The 21,542-nt window shown below is 41.0% G+C and overlaps 1 long non-coding RNA gene and 1 pseudogene across 1 annotated transcript in view; one reads left to right on the plus strand and one right to left on the minus strand.

Annotated features, from left to right (window-relative positions):
- The window catches only part of LOC145509350 (uncharacterized), a 57,951-nt gene extending 37,958 nt beyond the window's left edge, over positions 1 to 19,993 (plus strand). Inside the window, exons 3-4 of the long non-coding RNA XR_014056030.1 lie at positions 17,695 to 17,974; positions 19,758 to 19,993. This is a non-coding gene — a long non-coding RNA (uncharacterized LOC145509350). The remainder of the gene's footprint in view (positions 1 to 17,694; positions 17,975 to 19,757) is intronic.
- On the minus strand, positions 16,270 to 16,407 carry LOC145511872 (U2 spliceosomal RNA; annotated as a pseudogene).
- Positions 19,994 to 21,542: the final 1,549 nt, after the last annotated feature.

Below are 21,542 nucleotides of genomic sequence, written 5' to 3' on the forward strand. Positions count from 1 at the left end.
ATAAATTAAAAAAAAAAGTTTCATTTCTTTGAAACTTGCAATGTGCCCTGATGACTTTCAGGGTTAAATTCAAGCTTTCTTGTTGAGCACGAAAGAGATGAGTGGTCTCCCTGCCCAGCTCATCATCCTGAAGCTCCGAAGCTCTTAGGCCTCTGACCCACTCCTTCTGTTCTGTAGGAGTCATCGCCTTCCTGCCTCAATGTCCACATAGACTTGTCTTCCCACTTCTTAAACTGTCTTTTCTCTTTCACATCCAGTAAGCACAGCTTGTCCATAAAAACTAGCTAAAGAATCCTATTCTCTACACATTTTTATCTTTAAATCAGATTCAAGTCCTCTGTCCTCTTGTGATCTTCTTTGCATCCCATTATCAGAACACATATCTGTTAGATGTGATCATTGATTTCTTGCCTTTTTCCTCTTGCCAGACTCTAATCTCTGAGTAGGTCAAAATCTTGTCTCACACTTCACAGACACTCAGTATAGCTCACTAGTGTTTAATATGCTAGAGAATCGAGGCGAAGTGAACTTACTTTTGGCATGAGCAATCATCTAGCTCTCAGTGGAGAGAGTACCATTTGAATTGAGCCTAAATGCATGAGAAAATATTTTAAACATTAGACATTGTAGAAAGAAAAGAGTCAGGTAGATTCAGAGGTAGGCAGGTAGAAATTTTGTTAGAGCAGTTATTAGACCATGAGGGATGAGGGGAGTCACATGTTGGCACTAAATCTTGGGGACCCTTCACTCCAGTGGAAGATGTTGGGGAGACATTTGTAACCCTAACAAGACCATGGTATCATAAGCATGCGTTCTGCCAGGGTTACCAGATAATCCAATACGGCAGACAGGGAAAAAGAGGTAGTTCAGATGGACCATTTATAGCTATTCAGTTAGTCAGTTCAGTCACTCAGTTGTGTCTGACTCTTTGCGACCCCATGGACTGCAGTATGCCAGGCTTCCCTGCCCATCGCCAACTCCTGGAGCTTGCTCACACTCAAGTCCATCAAGTCAGTTATAGCTATTAGTTCAGGCAAAAAGAGATACAGACTTGAAATAAGAGGGTAAAGCACTTTTTACAACTCTCAGTTGAACTATAGCTAAGTGTGTTAGAATCATGAGTTTTTTGATAACTATTCTGATTTCGGATTGAAGTAAGTTCTTGAGGAGTCCAACTTGTGTGGTTTTTAACTGATGTTAACTATTTAAGCATAAACACAGTCCTTGCAGGATACATCTTGGTAGTGTTCACTGCTATTGATTCTGGCACAGCATGCAAAGCAGATACTAGAAACCTTTTCTCTTGAACCTAATGGATAATGATAATTCAGTCTATTTTTCCTTTAAAATCACTTAGAATAATTTACTGTGCTCTGAAATAAGGATCCCCATTCAGAAGCCTAATTAACTTCTAAACTGTATGAATAATTTATTGCTCTAACACATCGTTCTTACTTGCTGTTGTCCAGTGAAGCTTGAAAATGCATATTTCAATGTTACCTGATTTGTATGGAGACTTGGAGTCACAGGGCACATCAGCATGTAGATGTGGGAATAGGACACAGTGGATCCCCAAGTCAGCTGCCACCTCGGTTGTCCTTCTCAGAGACTTTGTTATCCAGTCTCTCAATCAGTGTCCACCTCTTTGTGACCCCATGGACTGCAGCCCTCCAGATTCCTCTGTCCATGGGATTCTCCAGGCAAGAATACTGGAATGGGTTGCCATTTCCTTCTCCAAGGGATCTTCCTGACCCAGGGATTGAACCCATGTCTCTTGGATCTCCTGCATTGGCAAGTGGATTCTTTACCACTGAGCCCCTGGGAAATAGGATGCTGAGCCTATATTAATTTTTTATTAAGGTTCATAAACCTATCTTCTGTTTTATTCCATAGGATGTGGCTAAGAGTTCATGTTTGTGAAGGTAAAGCTTGTATAAAAACACTGGCTGGTTATTCATTCTCTGTAAGTTGAAGGCTGTCTACTAAGCCTGTGCTAAGACCCTGGGGATGTGGAAATGAGCTTACCCCTGGCGTAGTCTGTCTTCATGGAGCTCAGAATCTAGTTAGGGGAGAGAGATGGGGGTCAGAGACTTGCCTAGGTATAATAAAACCACAACCATGTGTTGCTATGAGAGCCTGGAGTAGGGGGACTTGACAAGCGCTCAGGGAGGGCTTACTGGAGGAGACGACACAGCTGAGACCCACAGCCTGGGTGGGAATTCACCAGGCAAACAAGGAGGGACAGATTACCAGGCTGAGAAGACAGTTATGCAGAGTATGGCAAATACGAAATTGAGAGACCAGGGTGGAGTGGGAAGAGGCAAGAGACAATGGAGAGAAGGCTAGAAAAGCGTGTTTGGGCAGGATTATGAAGGGACTTCGGCTCCGTCAAGGAATTAATTGTACCTTTGTTATAAACTGAAAGCTTTAAGAGCTTCAAGAAGTGTTTGCCCAGGAGAGGGACACAAGGATATGGGACCAGTAGGGTGGTTCTTTGAAGAAGGCAATGGCACCCCACTCCAGTACTCTTGCCTGGAAAATCCCATGGACAGAGGAGCCTCGTAGGCTGCTGTCCATGGGGTCACTACAAGTTGGACACGACTGAGCAACTTCACTTTCACTTTTCACTTTCATGCATTGGAGAAGGAAATGGCAACCCACTCCAGTGTTCTTGCCTGGAGAATCCCAGGGACGGCGGAGCCTGGTGGGCTGCCATCTATGGGGTCGCACAGAGTCGGACACGACTGAGGTGACTTAGCAGTAGCAGCAGGGTGGTTCTTATGTCACAGCACTGGAGGGGAGGCTTGGTCTAGACTGGAAGCAGTGGGTGAGAGGAGACTGGGATGCATTCAGGAGATGTGTGCAGGCAAAATCAAAATGATGTGGAGCCAAATAGAACAATGGAGTGAGGGAAGAGGTGGTGACGCTACTTTTTCACTTGTACGTGTGACTACATGGTGGTTCCATTGACTAGACAGTAACAGCTGAGCAAAGCAGGTGCCGCGAAGAAGGATGATGACCTGGTTTTGGACACACTGGGTTTGAGGCACCATGGTAGGTATCCAGGGGATATGGAAGAAGCTGTTGAGTGTATGAATCTAGATCTTAGGGGTTAATCTGGAGATGTAGTTTGTGCGCCTGCTGCATAGAGATACTAACTGAAGCCATGGGTATAAATGGAATTATCTGAGGAGGCTGTATTTGGAAAAATATAAAATGACAACAGTGATAACTTTCTGCCTTCCCAGGTGGCTCAGACGGTAAAGAGTCTGTCCAAAATGTGGGAGACATGGGTTCAATCCCTGGGTCAGGAATATTCTCTGGAGAAGAGAATGGCTACCCATACCGGTATTCTTACCTGGATAATTCCATGGACAGAGGAACCTGGTGGGCTACAGTCCAGGGGATGGCAAAGAGTCAGACACGACTTAGAGACTCACACTTTCACTTTCAAAATGACATGAATGATGGCTTTCTGCTTTCAACATATGAAGAAATAGCTACGAATTCATTAATGTCTAAATTCTTTGAAATGATTTAAACAGATTTCATATTCTTTCAAGTCACCACTTACATTTATCTACTTGTAATGTATGCCTAGAAATGTCAGGATTTTCAATAGCATAGTAAAAATAAGGTTACAGGAGAGGGTAGGCTGGCTATGTTATCAAGTTGAGAAGAGAGTGAAAACTGAAGTTAAATCTCTCCTTACTTGACAGAGCTAAAACCATAACATACGTCAAACAAACCAAACTGGAAATATCATATGCAACCCACTCCAGTATTTTTGTCTGGAGAATTCCAGGGACAGAAGAGCCTGGTGGGCTATAGTCCTTGGGGGTCACAAAGAGTAGGACACAACTGAGTGACTAACACTTTAGAATTAGTATAAAGTAATAAAAATATTTTTTGAAAAAATTTTGTTAGAAAATTTGTCAAATTATATGGACAAACAGTTTAAAGACGTCTGGTTTATAATCAGATAGAACTCTCTGGGTTGTCTTATTTCCCTGCTGGCAACAAAATCTGCTTTTGTGCATTTTCCACATTCATTAGTAGTGAATTCAAACACTAGTGGCATATCCTACCGTGTATGAGATTGAAGTCCAGCAGAAAGCATTCAACCTACTAGCCATCCCGGTAGGTGAGTCTGGAACTGGGGAGATTTATTCCAGGGGGACATTGGAGGAAACAAATAGGCTGTGATTAGCAGGTCCTTAGTAGGTCTGTGCTGGAAGAAGTTATGCGTTCCTTATGAAGGACTTAGTATAAATTGCTCATATAAAATATTCAACTGTGAAAATTAATATTTATCGATTCTTTTCATTACTGTGGAATACAGTTCGCACATTCTATTGATGAGAAGTGTAACTGTATGACTTGTTCCTGATATCACAGATGATATCGAATAAAACACTGCGTGCTCTTTTAACCCTTCCATTGTCTCTGGCCCTGCTTGTAGTGGGCTCTGTGTGTGAGGTACCCTCCCAGCAGAGAGCTCTATTGATTTTGTGACCTTCTGTCTGGGGACCAGGTACCCATGCAGACCACACAGGGTGCACGGCTGATGGTGGTGGAGGGAATGGTGCTAATGAATATGGTGACAATTCTGATAGAGAATTTGTTCAAAAGAAGCTTAAAGAGTGGGAAAGAGGAAAAGCAGGCCTAGGTTGTTCATAAACCAGACTATTCACTTTTACAATCTAGACGAGGCATTAAGTGGTGACTCTGCTTGTGTTCTGAAAATATGATATGTTTTCCAAAAAGAAAGCAGATGAATAATTACACAGCTCAACTTAATCAGAACTCTATCTAAATTAAAATAGATCTGAAAAACAGTCTGAACTAGTAGTTTGAAGGTTTCTACAAGGATGTCCTTTAATGTTAATATACAAAATAGTAAAATCAAAAGCTAGTTAGCCACTTCCTCAAGTCTTTGTTCCAGTCATGCATGTTTGCATAGAGAAGCAGAGGAATCATAATGCATACAATCACATCCTTTAGTTTTAAAATTTTTTAATTAATTAATTTATTTTAATACATCCTTTAGTTTTGTTTGTCTTGCTGGAGTCCTGTGATGAAGGGCATGGTCCTGGGGGGGTGGGGGGGCGTCAGCTGTGTAGAAAGGAATTTCCACATAGGGATGGAAAGCAGTGAAACAAGTAGAGTGTTTATTGGGAAGGACAAGGGTACAATATGTATGGATAGACACATGGATGGACTCAGAGAGTCGTGCCTAGTTTTTCTTCTGTCTTGGCCTGTCTTTGTCCAGGTCCTGACCAACCCGCTCTTTCTTGCTCTCCTTGGTTGTCTGTTCATACTTGAAGATACTGGGCAGTGGTCTGAATGTCTCCTGCCCTCTCTTAGACAGGTCTGTTTTCTTAGAAAATTTCCCCTTGGTGGGAGTTTTAGTTTGGATAATTGGGTGGGAAAATGGCAGATTTCTCTTCCTAACATACTAAGAGGGGATTTCTCTTAAGTCCAGCTCCACCCAAAATCCGTTACTTTTCTTCTGTCAGTTTGTTCAGCTCCTTCAGAGAAGTATTTATACTAACAATAAGAATTATATATGTATATTTTCCTGCTGGACTTCCTTGGTGGCTCAGTGGTAAAGAATCTGCCTACAATGCAGGAGACACAGGAGACTCGGGTTTGATCCCTTGGGTTGGAAAGATCCCCTGGTGAAGGAAATGGCAATCTGCTTTAGTACTCTTGCCTGGAGAATCCCCATGGACAGAGGAGCCTTACTGGCTACAGTCCATAGGGTTGCAAAGAGTCGGACATGACTGAAGCAACTGGGCACGTACATGTATTTTCCTGTTAGCATCCTGTATCCTTATAGGCGTGCCAGGTACCAGTTAGCTGTACTTCTCCACTGTGGGCCTTGTGAGCCCCTCTGTTTGAAGCCCCTCCTCCATGCTTGCACCCACCCTCAAGGACGAATCTCTGCCCATACAGTCAGGTGCTTCCTGCTTCAGAGCTCTCTCTGAGTAGGAGCATCTCAACCATTTCATCTGTAAGCCTTCTCCCATGAATTTTATGTGTTTCCAGAATTTGCTAAAATCTTCTGCCTGTTGGTGACCTCCCCCATTCTGGCCTTTTGATTGTTATGTGTTTATTTATTTGCATTGACCATCTGGGCTGTTATTTCCGTGAAATCTCGAAAGAGAATGAGGCAAATTGATGTACACAGCTCAGTTTCAAATCAGAATTTTTTTCCCCTGTAACTTTGAAATTGTTTGTTGAAATAATACCTTAAATATTAAAGTAAAATTATTCTATTAAGGTATTTCTCAGTTCAGTTCAGTTGCTCAGTCGTGTCCGACAGTTTGAAACCCCGTGGACTGCAGCACGCCAGGCTTCCCTGTCCATCACCAACTCCCAGAGCTTTATCAAACTCATGTCCATCGAGTCGGTGATGCCATCCAACCATCTCATCTGTTGTCCCCTTCTCTTCCTATCTTCAGTCTTTCCCAGATCCAGGTCTTTCCTAATGAATCAGTTCTTCACATTAAGTGGCCAAAGTATTGGAGCTTCAGCTTTAGCATCAGTCCTTCCAATGAATATCCAGGACTGATTTCCTTTAGAATTGATTGGTTTGATCTCCTTGCAGTCCAAGGGACTCTCAAGAGTCTTCTCCAACACCACAATTCAAAAACATCAGTTCTCTGGTGCTCAGCTTTCTTTATGGTCCAACTCTCAAATCCATACTTGACTGCTGGAAAAACCATAGCTTTGACTAGATGGACCTTTGTCAGCAAAGTAATGTCTCTGCTTTTTTAATATGCTGTCTAGGTTGGTCATAGCTTTCTTCTCAGTCTGAAGAAATTCAGGATGACTCTGTCTGTCACCCCACATCCTCATGTAACTAGTTTGGCAGCAGCAGGATACAGAGACTAGGTCCTTGTTGGTGGGACTTGATGGAAGCCCCTGTGGGACAGTCTTGTGACAGGTCCCCTCCCCACAAACTTGCATGGGAACAGCCTTGTAGGGGAGGCAGGAGGCCCACACAGGCAGCGCAAAACCCGTGTCTTCATCTGCTCTGTGAACAGAAGGAAAGAGTGGAAAATCCTGGACTTTACCAAAGTTAGGCTTTTCTCTGGTAGATAAGCCATATCTTTAAGTGTCATAAACTTTTGTTTTTTTAATCACATTGCCAAGGAAAGAAAGGAATCTCTGCACATTTGGTGGAACCGCATGGCTTGAAATGCTCAAGCGGGTTTAGAGCTTGATGCACAGGCAGGAAATTGCAGGAAGGCCTCTGCCAAACTGCTCAGGATTCTGACGTTTGGTCTAATAACTCCCGATTGGTGCTGAGGACCCTGACAGCTGGGCTGTTCTTCTCCAATGGCACCTGCAATTTGCAGATTGGTGAGATCTGGGCATCCTTGGTTCATCGGCTCCTTGTGTTTATCTTGTACGTGCACATTAACCTCGTCAAGCCATAGTTTGTGTTTTGAATGCTTCTTTTTTTTCTTGGTGTATGTACATTTATTCTGTTTTTGATACATATTTATATACCCTTTTATTTTTATAAAATTGAAACAATATTGCTTTAGTGCCCTACTTTTTCTTTTTTTCCTCTCTCTTTATTGGAGTATGGTTGCTTTAGAATGTTGTGTTAGTTCTTGCTGTACAACAGTGTGAATCAGCCATATTTATACTTATATTCCCTCCCTCTTGAGCCTCCTTGCCACCCTCCCCCCTCAATTCCAGCACTCTGGGTCATGACAGAACACCGAGACGAGCTCCCTGTGCTGTACAGCAGCTTCCCACTAGCTGTCTTCTTTACGCATGGAAGTGTATTTATGTCAATGCTACTCTCCCAATTCATCCCATCCTCCCTTTTCCACCCCTCTCTGTGTCCACACGTCCATTCTCTACATCTGCATCTCTATTGCTGTATGCTTCTCTGGGAATCTTTAGTGATTCTGTCTGTAAAAAAGTTTAAAAAGTAAAACATCAAGAAGAGGACCTAGGTATTCTGTGTCCAGAAGGAACAATGGTCGTGCCTGCAAACACCTTGGTTTTGTTGGTTTGGAGAGAACAGACTCCTAACCACATCCTGCTAGGGGTGTATGAAGTGGCGTGGACGGACCCAGAGCCAGCCAGCCCAAGAGACGACTTCATTACCAGGCATTCGCCTTACCAAGGCCGAGGCATCTTTGAGAGGCTTTCTCTGGGAGTCTTAGCTGAGTATGAAGTTTTCTCTCCTTCTCAAAAGTCTCTTTAATTTCCAATAGGTGCTTTTTGGAACATTCACCGAAAATTCAGGCCAAAGGTTCATTTTTCTCTCCTTCTCAGAACATTTTTCCTGAGAAAACTCATTCATAGTTTTCCTTTCTTAACAATATATATGTTTTTGTCCCAGGAGAATGGTCAGTCCTTATATTAATTTCCAGGCAGGGTATGTTGCCAAAATATTATTTTTTGACCAAGTATGTTTGACAGACGACATCAGCAGCAAATAATTGCACAACCCTCCCAATTACAGGAAGAAGTGCTCTTTAGGTCTGTGTTTGGAGTAAATCAATCAAAGGAAAGCTTCTGCTAGCAGAAATCACCAGAAACATTGCAGAAATGTTCTGAAGAGTAACTTCGGGAAGTTGGACAAAAGAAAGAAAAAACAGAATACAGGCATGCATTTTTGCATCTCTGCTAAACAGACTCCCAAAACAATATTACTGTTTTAGTGCTGTCATTGAGATAGTAGTCTAGGGGGTAAATAATGATTATTAATATCATATCATATCCCAATTTTATAGAAAAAGACACTGAGACTTAAAGAGTGATCTTTAATCTGTTAGAGACAAGCAGTTACAGAATTAATAAGTAGAAGTAATCTCTGATTTGGGGAACATAATGAAGTGTATGACACAGACTAATGCTGAAATAACATGAATTTGGAACATTTTGTCACCATTTACATAAAATTAAGAAAAAAGTTTTGATAGTGATTTTTCAATATTTATCTACCTTGATTCAAAATCAATAACGATGGAAATGGTGGGTTTTTTTTTCCCTTGATTTGTTCTGCTGGATAAACAGTTAATTCTAGTCTACTCTCAGGAGATCCAGGTTTGATTCCTGGGTTGGGAAGATCCACTGGAGGAGGAAATGGCAACCCACTCTAGTAAGTATTCTTGCCTGGAGAATCCCATGGACAGAGAATCCTGGCAGGCTATAGTCCATTGGATCTCAAGAGTCAGACACGACTTAGTGACTAAACCACCACCACCCACTGTCTCAGAAAGTAGATAGCATCTTCCACTCTCTGATTATTGATGCAATTTCCAGCCTTTTAAAGATGTTGAGAGAATGAACAACAGTTATTGTTCTGTTGTTATCACATTGAACTACACTAGTTGTAAAATAATGAAGTGAGCTTGTAGCCTGGCAAAAATGAAACGTGCATAAATTGTCCAAATGACGAGGCTTTCCCCAAGGTTGAGCCACAATGTGCTATGAGCTCTTTCTCCATCCACTGTTGAGATTCTGTTCCAGTATTCCCTGAGATAGGGTTAGGGTTTGTGGTGGGGAAGGAATTTCATGCACACCTTCCCTAACCTAACTGTCCATGAGTTCTCCAGTCATTGCTTATGAGTTTGGTGAATGGGGTGGGGTGGGGGTAGATGAGTATAAGGAATCAAAATAGAAAGAGTCAGGGGAAAATGTTTATCTAAGCTGTGCATTGTGTCTCTAAACCCATAAAAAGAATGACTCTGGTGGCTGCTCTTCACCTTCACCTCTAACAGTAAAACAGTCAGAGTGAAGCTACAGGCAGAACACTGATGAGAGAGCATGGTCAGATGACCTCACTTCATTTTGAGGCGGGAACACTTGTTGTTGAGGACTCAGTGAGAGGCTGGTGTGGCTGACTGTTGGCATCTCCTAGACATGTCTGAGGGTCTCTGCTCCCATCCTCCAGGCTCCAGATGTGAGTGGCATGGAGTTGTCCTTCCTCTGTGTCGTGGAGACTGCTGTCTTGTCCTCCTTTATCCCCCTGTTTGCTGTGGAAGATGCGTTTGGTGGTGCTGGAGATCCGACAGTCCCTAGCTGGTCCCAGTGCAGCCATAGTTTCTCTGGTCACAGCAGGGGAAGTGGGATGGCCAGATGGTGCAGGGATGTCCGGGGAGCAGAGAGGAGAAATTCCTGTGTTCTGGGTCTCCACCGCCTTCAACTTCCTCCATCACTTCCTGGTGGAATCTGACCAGCGAGGGGAAGCCTGGAGGCCCCCTGGGTAGCATAACCAGGCCCGGCGAGGGGACTGGCCTGGAGCTGCAGGGACCAGTGACCGCAGCAACATCAGTTGGGACTCTAGTTTAGTAAAACCTCAGCTGGCTGAAAGCTGAAGTGCACAGGGTTGCCATCCACCACGTCCCCGTAACTAGGGCACCTCTGCAGGCTGCTACATCATGAATGTTTTATTGTGCTGTTCTTTTTGATGAATACACCATCCATCTTGATTTCCTATCTGTTTAAAACCTTATTTCTGTGAATTTTTCTTCAGCATTTGTGATCTCTAACTAAATAAAACAAAAAACTCAAAGGAGTAAGGAAAAAATATCAAATAGTGAGAGATGAGTACATGTAACTCTTTAAAACAAATCCTTGCATAGTTGACATTCTGCTTTGTTTTCGCCCTTTCTCCCCCAAATAATTTTTTGTTGTTGTTATTGAATATTTTTTAATTATCAAAGATTATAAATGTACAATATTGAGAAGTATAGGACAATACTTTTAAATGTGTTTATGTTCATAATTAGGTGAAAAAAAATTGCCCCTTAAACTCATCATTACTCAGTGGTGGCTAGGTTATTTTTCATTTTTCAGATTTTCGCATAATAACAAATTGTCTAACATCCTGCTGGGAGCTCTTTCCACGTGGATTCATTAAAGAGATTGTAAGTGAAAGCAAATGCATAAGTACAAAACCCTATGATTTTCTCCAAAATAAATAAATCCCGGTCTATGGTGTGCCTTCGTCTCCTTTTGCCAAGAGAGGTTATTGTGAGTCCAGCGCGTTAGGGAGAAAGCTTTTGTTGTGAGCTCCAGATTCATGCAGGACCCAGATCCTCCACCGCACCTTCATGTGTTCCCTTAGAAGTGACTTTCAAAGGGAATGGCGAAGACAGACATTTTCCTCGGTTCTCAGCAATTTCCTTGCTGATAAATCTAAAGATTCCCAAGACTTCCTTTTTCTTTAACTTTTTATTAAAAAAGAGATGAGAGAAGTTCCAAAGATAGCCCGACCCTCTGGCCAAGCCTCGAAGCTTTCCTCGTCTCTCTTGCGGATGTCAGTTCAGTTCCTTTCTTCCTTCGTCAAACAGACTGAATGAAATCCCCATCCAGGCCCCTCATCTCGCAGCTCTGCTGGGTGATTCTCACTCCTCTGCTCTGATCTGTCCTTCACCCCATCTGTGTGTACGTTCTGCGTTGTTGGTGTCTTCCTGTTTGTGATTTTTCCCTGCACACCACAAACACAATTTATCAGGTGACAGTCAGCGTCCTGCTCCCAATGCTAGCTGCCGGGCACCATGTGGAAGAAGTGAGCACAGGGGGCATCTCTCACTCAAGACCACTCTGCCGCCCTTGCCCTTGAGATGTCATATGCCCAGATACAGGACCATTAGTACACGGATGTAAAGGTGGTTGTTGCTGTTCAGTTGCTAAGTCATGTCCAGCTCTTTGCAACCCCATGGACCATGCAGCATACCAGGCTTCCCTGTCCTTCACTATTTCCCAGAATTTGCTCAAATTCATGTCCATGAATCAGTGATGCCATCCAACCATCTCATCCTCTGCCACCCTCTTCTCCTCCTGTCCTCAGTCTTTCCCAGCATCAGGATCTTTTCCAGTGAGTCAGCTCTTCAGATCAGGTGGCCAAAGTATTGGAGCTTCAACTTCAGCATCAGTCCTTCCAATGCATATGCTGGGTTGATTTCCTTTAGGATTGACTGGTTTGATCTCCTTGCAGTCCAAGGACTGTGAACAAGGGGAGGTGAAGATTAAATATTATAAATCAGACACTAGGGGGATTCATTTCTATTTAATTGGTGCCTGGAAATAGTGCTCGGAATCTTTGTGTTTAGAGGATCATGGGCGATCTCGGGGACCATCTGTTCAGTCCTGGCCTGTTTTTCCAGGTTAATGCTCCCTCTCTTCTTGGCTGTTGTCACTGCCTCAGGCTTTCCTCCTCTGCCTATGCTGTTGGTCTCTCCAGATGATCCTCTTTTTTCTCCAGAGTTTCCTCACTTGTTGTCAGAATGGGTTGCACCACAGCCACATGCAATAACACACGCAGCCATTCTCATTTGTTTGGAGTTTGGATTGACTTTGTTTCTTAAAGGAGTTTTAGGTTTGCAACGAAACTGAATAGAAAGACTGAGATTTCTCCACCCATGCACAGCCTCTCCTGTCAACGTCCCCACCAGCTGGCGCATGTGTTACAGTTGATGTACCTACACTGATGTTATCATCACCCAGAGGGTTACTCACTGGGAGTCACACGGGGGTCTGCGTGTGCACCTGACTTGGTTTCTCCACCTGTTCTCTATCATTTCTGACTCATGACCACTGTGTTCTTCACACACCTATGGGAAAGTTAAAGGAATGCTTTTTAAAAAGTACCTTGAGACTTTAAAGTAAACGGGATTTTCTAAGTCAGGTGATATATTCCTCTATTTTCAAATAGAAGAGATTAATTTATCTGATGCTTTTTTTTCTTTCATAGACAGAGGAGCCTGGTAGGCTACAGCCCATGAGGTCACAAAGAGTCGGACCAGACTGAGCGACTAACACTTTAACTTTCACTTTTTGAAATTGCCCGCTGGGCAGTGAAGAGGCCCAGTGAGTCAGTCTTTCCATGTGGTGACTGTTGACTGGACACTGTCAGAAGGCGGGTGCTTTCTGTTCAGCACAGCTGGTGTGATAAGGATGCAGGAGCACCTTTAAAAGACAAACGTGTGTTCATTTCATCTAAGTTATGTATCTATAATCAACGAATACAGTGCTTTACAAAAATCACATTAATATATAAATGTAGGACTTCTCTGGTGGCTCAGTGGTAAAGAATCTGCCTGCCAATGCAGGAGACACAGATTTGATCCCTGGTCTGGGAAGATCCCGTATGTCTTGAAGCAAGTCAGCCCGGATACCACAGCCATTGAGCTTGTCCTCTGGAGCCCGAGTGCTGCAACTACTGGAGCCTGCACACCCTAGAACTCATTCCCTGCAACAAGAGAAGCCCGTGCAGTGCATCTAGAGTGTAGCCCTGACTCATGGCAACTAGAGAAAAAGCCCTTGAAATAATGAAGACCAAGCACAGCCAGAAATATATAAATAAATTAAAAATTATAGAAAAGAACTGAAAAATATAGAAATGTATCTACTCTGTTGAGACTATGTCACCAGGTGAGCCTCTGTTTTATCTGTTGATTGGTAACTAAAACTGGAGTCAAAATGGACAGAGAAGGTAAACTAGAAGAAATCAAATACTTCAACTCAGGAGATTTAAAATAAACATCGATAGTCACTTTTAACAGTTGAAAGCCTTGCATGCCAGCCCAAGCGTCTGGGTCCAGGGCTGTAGTGTGACCGTGACTTCCTGTGGCCAGGGGAGCTTACTGAGGCTGTGCCCGAGGTGGCCACATGTGAGTACCCCACAGGACTTCACTGACGGCCACGCCTGTTGGCTACAGTGGAGGAATTCAGCGGCAGTGTGCCTGTAAAATGCCTTTCTTTGTCCTCATTCTATGAAGTGTATTATATAAAGTTGCACTTGGAAGCGCATCATGTCAGCAATGATTTTTTAGTGATTTAGTGAAAAATATGGTCAATTTCCTTTTCATCATCTGCATTTTTATTTAAGGAATTTTTTCTTTTTATCATCATAAACTGTTAAAACTGAGAGAACGTTTGAGGATCATTTAATCCAACTCCCAAGTTTCAAAGGAAAAAATCTTGAGGAAAATTATGTTTCAACAAGATCACAGGACATTGTGACCAATATTAAAGGCTCCATTTATAACTTAGTATCACTTAGTGCTAATAATTTTATTTCCCAACTTTAGGCCAAATATCATGAATATTCATTGCTAGGAGAAACATCCAAGAAACCCATGTTTTCTTTCATGTAAGATAGGACCACAGATATCACTAAAGTATGAAAATTTGTTTTAATCTCACTTTGTATATTTTAGATAATGCAAATTTTGGGCTAAGCAAGCATGTGTTTTTCAACGGCTTTATTTAAGCTGTCAGATCTTTCTTAAAGAGCTGAGTATTACTTCTTAGGATATTATTTGATTCTCATTTCAAGCTTTTAATATAAATTAGAAATTATCTATCTACCTTTTTATACATTCTTATATGTAATATTCTTGCCTGGAGAATTCCATAGACAGAGGAGGCTAGCAGGCTGCAGTCCATGGGGTTGCAAAGAGTTGGACATGACTGTGTGGCTAACACATCACTTCATATGTAGTTTTAAATATGAGTCAATCAATATAAATGCATACACACATCTTTGTGTGTGTATGTATGTACGTGCCCATGTGTCGGTATGAGTGTGACATTTGGGATCTTTGGAAGCTTACTTATATGGAGGCTTTTGATGGAAATTCGTTTTCTAATGCTCCATTTACTGACAAGTCAGCATATAATCAACTATGAATTTTTACGCTTTTCTTCATGTAATATTCTAAGATATATTAGAGTTTGTATTTTTTGTATGTAATTTGAATTTGTAATTGTAGTGAGAAACTCAGACTTATTTGTAGAATGTGTTTTTAATTCTTACAAAAAACAAATGTAAGTTAAAAACAATTTGGCAAGAAGGTGATTATGAATACTATTAAATCTGGCATCTAGCCCAGGAAAAAGACTTCAACTGATAGAAGACTCCAATTTATTTCCATCTGGAGAGTGTTCAGGAGTGCTTGGAAAACAGAAATTGCTGCTTATAACGTCCTAAAACTGCTTGCTCTGACTTCTTATAGTTTAAATTCAGTCATGTGTTCAAGGTTACAAGGGCACTGACTAGTATTCAGAAAAGGACAAGTCAAGAATCATGTTGCCTGATGGAGAGTAGGTTGTAAAGGTTTTAAATAAAATGAGTAAAGAAACTAAAATCATTAAAAAGGAAACCAAGACATTTAAAAGGAAGAAATAAAATGAGGGAAAAGTGAAGTAGAAGTGGAAATATGTGTTAAAATACTAACTATGTCATATAGAAAAATTACAGGTGAAAGGGAAGGATTTATATCAAGAAATGTCTAATATCCAGATATCATCTTAACTTACTGTTATTATTGAGCATTTTTTTCATAGAAAGATAAAACACATACTGAAAGTTCATGAAAGGTCAAATATAGTGTAGAAAATTGTTACTGTTCAGTCACTAAGTCATGTCCAACTCTTCTGCGACCCTACAGGCTATATAGAGCCCACCAGGCTTCTCTGTCCATGGTATTTCCCAGGCAAGAATACTGGAGCGGGTTGCCATTTCCTTCTCCAGGGGATCTTCCTAACTTAGGGATCGAATCCATGTCTCTTGCATTGGTAAGCAGATTCTTTACCACTGAGCCACCAGGGAAGCCATAGCAATTACTTTGAATAAATATCTGTTTAACATAAGCAGGTGAAAAAGACACAACACTGTCAATTCATTAGAAGCTACCTAATTCATTAATAAGCTACACTGTCAGTTCATTAGAAGCTTAGGGGTATGTGCTAAAAGTACTAGAAATACATGTGTCTCAGTAAGTAGGAAATTGAGTCCATAAGAAGATATGATATGCAAGAAGCAAAGGTGGAAGCAGAAGCAGAGCATTTTTAAACACGTTGATAAATATGAATGAACTGAGATTAAGCTCTGATCAAGTTTAAGCGAGAGAGAAGTGAACAGTTAGACCACACGAAGGAAACACTGTAAGGACAGAAGACATCACTAAATCATTTCCATGCCTCTTTTCTGTGGTGGAGAGTGATACTAACTCTGGATTTTGGTAACTCAGGATAGCTTCTTAAAAATTATGATAAGATACTAAAAAATAAGAAAATAATAACACTTCCATGCTAGGGGAGGGGGAGAAAGAGTACATAAAGAAAACTGTGTCAACCTAATCAAAGGAAAGTATTGATCATTCAGTTGTGTCCGACTCTTTGCGACCCCGTGGTTGGTAGCCCGCCAGGCTCCTCTGTCCATGGAATTCTCCAGGCAAGAATACTGGAGTGGGTTGTCATTCCCTTCTCCAGGGGAATCTTCCCAACCCAGGGATCAAACCTGGGTCTCCTGCCTTCCAGGCAGATTCTTTACTGTCTGAGCCACCAGGGAAGGAGAAATAGTTTTAAACTGATTAAGAACAGATATTGCACTTGAACTTGGCCAAAAGGCCAAGAAGCAATGGTGGGGAGAGATCATTTTAAAGATAAAGTGTCTGATGTAAAAACACTCAGGTTTGTGTAAGTAGAATTTACTTAGTGGCTTTTTTTTTTTCCTTGAAAATATGCCAGTAAGCATATTTGGTTTAATGAAGAAGGATCAATAACTTTTTATTAAAGACAGTCATCCTCTCAGCTACCTTTTCTTCATCAAGTCCCTAGAAGCTTAATTCTGACACATATCAGATTGTCTTCCTTTCCACCTCTGCTGTCAGGCACTCACGTCCAAGCCTTTCTACTTGGGTTATTAGTAACTTTCTCTGTGCTCTCCCTTCCCTTCTTCTGGCTCTTTATTTCTCTGCAGCAGCTTATACTGAAGCCTAACATACTGATGGCCAAGCAGTACTGTAGTCTTACAGGCTCCGTGTCCTGTCCTGTGTCCCTGTGGCTGCAGCAGGAGCATGTGAAGGAAGGTATTTGTGATCTTCATCTCTGTCCAGTATCCATCATTTTACTAACATGTATAAGGCATTAATATTGTCAAAATCCATCAAGTTTTTATTGCTGAAATAGGTTAAGTCAATATATCTCTATCCTTCAGTGTATATTCATCTCAGGAATTAAGAACTCCCCAAAACGTAGACCCCCAAATTAGGCATTTTAACACTATGCATGCGAGTGTGCCTGCTAACTGTTCAGTTGTGTCTAACTTTTTGCAATCCCATGGACTGTAGCCTACCAGGCTCCTCTGTCCATGGGATTCTCCAGGCAAGAATACTGGAGTGGGTTTTCATGCCCTGCTCTAGGAACTGTTTCCCGATCCAGTGCTTGAACACACATCTCTTATGTCTCCTACATTGGCAGGTGGGTCCTGTACAACTAGTGCCACCTAGTGCCTTTAACAAAGTAATAAGTCTTTAATTTCTGCTTGAAATTCCCGGAAAAGATGAAACTCCATTCATGACTCAATCTACACCTTATATGGAAATTGAAACTTATGTGTTTACAAGAATACTTGGTGAATCAGTTGCAATATGTTTGGCTGAGAGTAACTGAGAACTTGATTAGATGGCTTAAACGCATGGTGTGTGTGTGCATGTGTGTATGTACCCGTGTGTCCACGTGTATGGTTTGTTCATATGCCCCTCATAGTGCTGGGTAAGTCAGCTTAGAGTTGCTGCATTACCCAGGGTGCAGTGATATCTTTTCCTTATTCAGTCCCTTTCATGTTGGCCTCTTTTTCCTCCTCATAGCAGTCACTTCTTGGCCACAAAGTAGCTCCTGTAACCCAGCTTCACGCCCACATTCCAGGTGCAGTACTACAACCAGCCTAGATCAACTCACCAGCCAGTGTTTTCTGCACTGAACTGTTTCTCAAAGCATCAATTCTCTGGTGGCTCGGCAGTAAAGAATCTGCCTGCAGTGCAGGAGACCTGGGTTCAATCCCTGGGTCAAGAAGATTCTCTGGAGAATGGAATGGCTCCCCACTCTGGTATTCTTGCCTGGAGATTTCCGTGGACAGAGGAGCTTGGCGGACTACAGTCCATGGGGTCGCAAAGAGCTGGACACGACTGAGTGACTAACTCACACCGTAAGTAGCAATAGATCAATAATTTCTTGTTTCCATTGACATGGCTGAGTAAAGAATTGTGTTTTCCCCTAGAAATGTTAATATCATGAAAACCATTTTCTGTGCTCTGAAAAGAAGGTACAGAAATGAAAAATTTTCCTGGTAACTCCTGGGGGAAATTACTTCTAAAAGACCCAGACATTATATTTAGACTTTCAATGTGTCGAGACTGGAAAATCCTTTTGGAGGAATGGTGCTGGCTTTTGTTTCACTTGCATTATTTTGTATTTAATGGGTGCTTTTGGGAAGCAAGGTGCCTGTTTAGACATCTGTCCTGTACTTTGTTTCACACCCAGCTAGTCCTTTCCCTTCTTACTTTCTTGCATTAGTTTCTGTTTTGTTTTTTTTTTTCCTGTTTGCTCATCTGCATCAGCTGATGTCTAACTGAACTCTGATCACCTTTCTGGTCCTGTTCATTTTTCAAGCTACAATATGCTAATGGTTTCTTTCTGCCAGTCAGTTGGCACTGAAATTGCCATCTGGTTATCTTTTGTCTCTTGCAGCCATGCACTTGTATTGCGTGTAGATCTGTGTATCAAGATTTTTAATTGGCCTTGAAATGGCCCATTAATCATTCACTATATTTATAAAACAGGATTCTTTTATTTGACTGGTGCATAGATTAAATATTTTAAGACGTACCCTTTTTGTGTCATCCTAACAGATGTTCTATCTATTTTCTTTAGTTCTTTTAATGTCCTTTTAAGCCAAGATCACAATTACCCAAAGATGAATTTCATTCCCTAGACTGGCTGAGCAAATGATAAATAAAATCAAAAATTAAAAGAGCTTCAAAGGGAGGTAAGAATCCTAGTGTGGGCACTTTTGTGAACAAGCCTATAGTCATCAACAGTGTAAATAATAAAAGTATTCTTCTGGGAGAGGCTTCATGGTCATGGATTTTGTAAAATCCACCAAAAGAGTGAATTTTAATAAAATAGAATTGAGGGTGGGGCTCCTGGCCACCATCATGAGAGGAAAAGACCCAGAATTGTCAGCACAGCATTCCAGTCTAATTTCCTCCAGCCCATACTTGCTGCTTTCCATGTTTAGATCTTTTGGATTTTCTCACCATTATATCAAAATTTCTTCAATGATCTATCAAGTTGGTCATTTTAGTGTTTTTTTTCCTTCTATTTTTGATAGGATGTAGAGTCCAAGAAATTAAAAAAAATATTTTGTGTATGAGACTACATTGACTAACAAAAGTTTCACCCTGACTTGGCTTATTGTGTTTTAGTTACCATTAAAAAGTTGAAATTGTATTTCCCAACACTGACACCTTGACTAGATGACTTGACTAGATGCCTTAACTACTTACCACCTGTTTTCACTATGTCATTAACCCACTTTTTAATGTAGAAATATTTTTGTTCATTGGAAGTGATTCCTGGTAATTCTAAGAGCGAGTGTAATGTTCTGGAAAGAGCAGCAGGCCAGGAGTTGAGTGACCTAGATTCTCACACTGTCTCCGCTGTGGATTAGCTGTGAGGGTTGTTCCCCAGCCTCCCCAGGCCTGAATTCCTTCATCTGTGGAGAAGGGACCATGTTGGCTCTTCTGGGACCTGATTCCTAATATCTTGCAGGCATTCCCAGGGGCTTTCGTGGAGTTGGCACCTGAGACTCTGTCTGCCGTCAGAATTGAAGATTTTTAAAAAGCTTTATTACTTGCATACAAGGTGAAACCTGAAACAAGTACACTTTGCTAAATATTATTTATCTTGTCATTTTCTTGTATTTCCAGAGAGTGTGCAAGAGCAAGGAGTGGCAGGGATTGTGGGAAGATGGAGCAACAAAGACAAGGGATCTCTCTGGTCATCTCAGAAAGTTCTTTGGGAAAGTCATGCCTTAGATATTATTATTGATCATAGAGTCCTTGTTAAATAGCCCCTGTGGATTTATTTTCTATATTAATTCAGGAGTCATGAACAGATTTTATAACTGTCTATGTAGCTATTGGCTATTCACAAAAAAAATAAAGTGTAAAAGATCTGAATATTTGGAAATCCTTAGAATTTGACTTGAATGTGATTTATTCAAAAGGATCCTATCATTTGTTGGATGGATGGTCATTCATTCATCTTAAGGAACATGTTTGTTCTTTCTGAAATAAATAGGGCAAATTATTTTAAATTTTACTGTGTGAGAGTCTGTAGAAAATTTTGTCAATGATTCAATTATGATTTGTATTTAAATGTCTATCATTTAAGCACACATTTAAATAAATAACAACTGTGAGTATTCAATCATATGAGCAGCTCCCATAAGATTTAGGAATAATTCCTTCTTATTGATGACTGCTTTTCTGCTTGCAAACCAGATATGTATTTTTCTGATTTCCCTAGTGACTGGGTGGGATGGTGAGCATTTTTCATGCCTATTTGTCATCTGAATAGTCTGTTCATGGCAAGGTCATACCTTTTGTCCATTTTCTATGTGAATTGTTTGGTCTTTTCCTGTTGAATTTTAAGGTTTCTTTGTATATTCTAGACACTAACTCTTTGTTGTGTATGTGGTTGGCAAACATTTTCTCTTAGTTGGTAACTTGTCTTTTCATCCTCTTAACATGGTCTATCACAACACAAATGGTTTTTTTTAATTTAAAAAATTTTTTTAATTGAAGGATAATTGTTTTACAGAATTTTGTGGTTTGCTGTCATACATCAACAAGAAGCAGCTATAGGTACACCAAATGTCCACTCCCTCCCAAACCTCCCCCCCATCTTCCTCCCCATCCCACCCTTCTAGATTGTCACAGAGCCCCTGTTTGAGTTCCTGAGTCATATAGAAAATTCCCATTAGCTATCTATTTTACACATAGTATTGTAAACTTCCATATTACTCTCTCCAAACATCTCACCCTCTCTCTCTTCCCCTCTCTCCGTGTCCATAAGTCTGTTTTCTATGTCTATTTCTCCATTGCTGCCTTGAAAATTAATACATGAGTATCATCTTTTTAGATTCCATATATATGTGTCAGTATATGATATTAATATTTGTCTTTCTGAATTATTTCACTCTGAATAATAGGCTCTAGGTTCATCAACTTCATTAGAACTGACTCAAATGTGTTCCTTTTTATGGCTGAGTAGTATTCCATTGTGTATACATACCAATGTATGTAATACAATTGTATGCTTACAATTGTAAGCTGTAATACAGCTTCTTTATCCATTCATCTGTTGATGGACATCTAGGCTGCTTCCATATTCTAGTTACTGTAAATAATGCTGCAATGAACATTGGGGTACATGTGTCTTTTTTAATTTTGGTTTCCTCAAGATATATACCTATGAGAGGGATTGCTGGGGGTGGTTTTATTCCTAGCTTTTTAAGGAATTTCCCTACTATTTTCCATAGTGGCTGTATGAATTTACCTTCTCACCAGCAATGCAAGAGGCTTCCTTTTTCTCCATATCCTCTCCAGCAATTATTGTTTGTAGACTTTTTGATGATGGCCATTCTGACTGGTGTGAGGTGATATCTCATTGTAGTTTTGATTTTCATTTCTCTAATAATGAGTGATTTT

Source organism: Giraffa tippelskirchi, chromosome 6, assembly GCF_054371585.1.
Source record: "Giraffa tippelskirchi isolate mGirTip1 chromosome 6, T2T-mGirTip1v1.2.pri, whole genome shotgun sequence".
In the NCBI taxonomy this organism is placed as follows: Eukaryota; Metazoa; Chordata; class Mammalia; order Artiodactyla; family Giraffidae; genus Giraffa; species Giraffa tippelskirchi.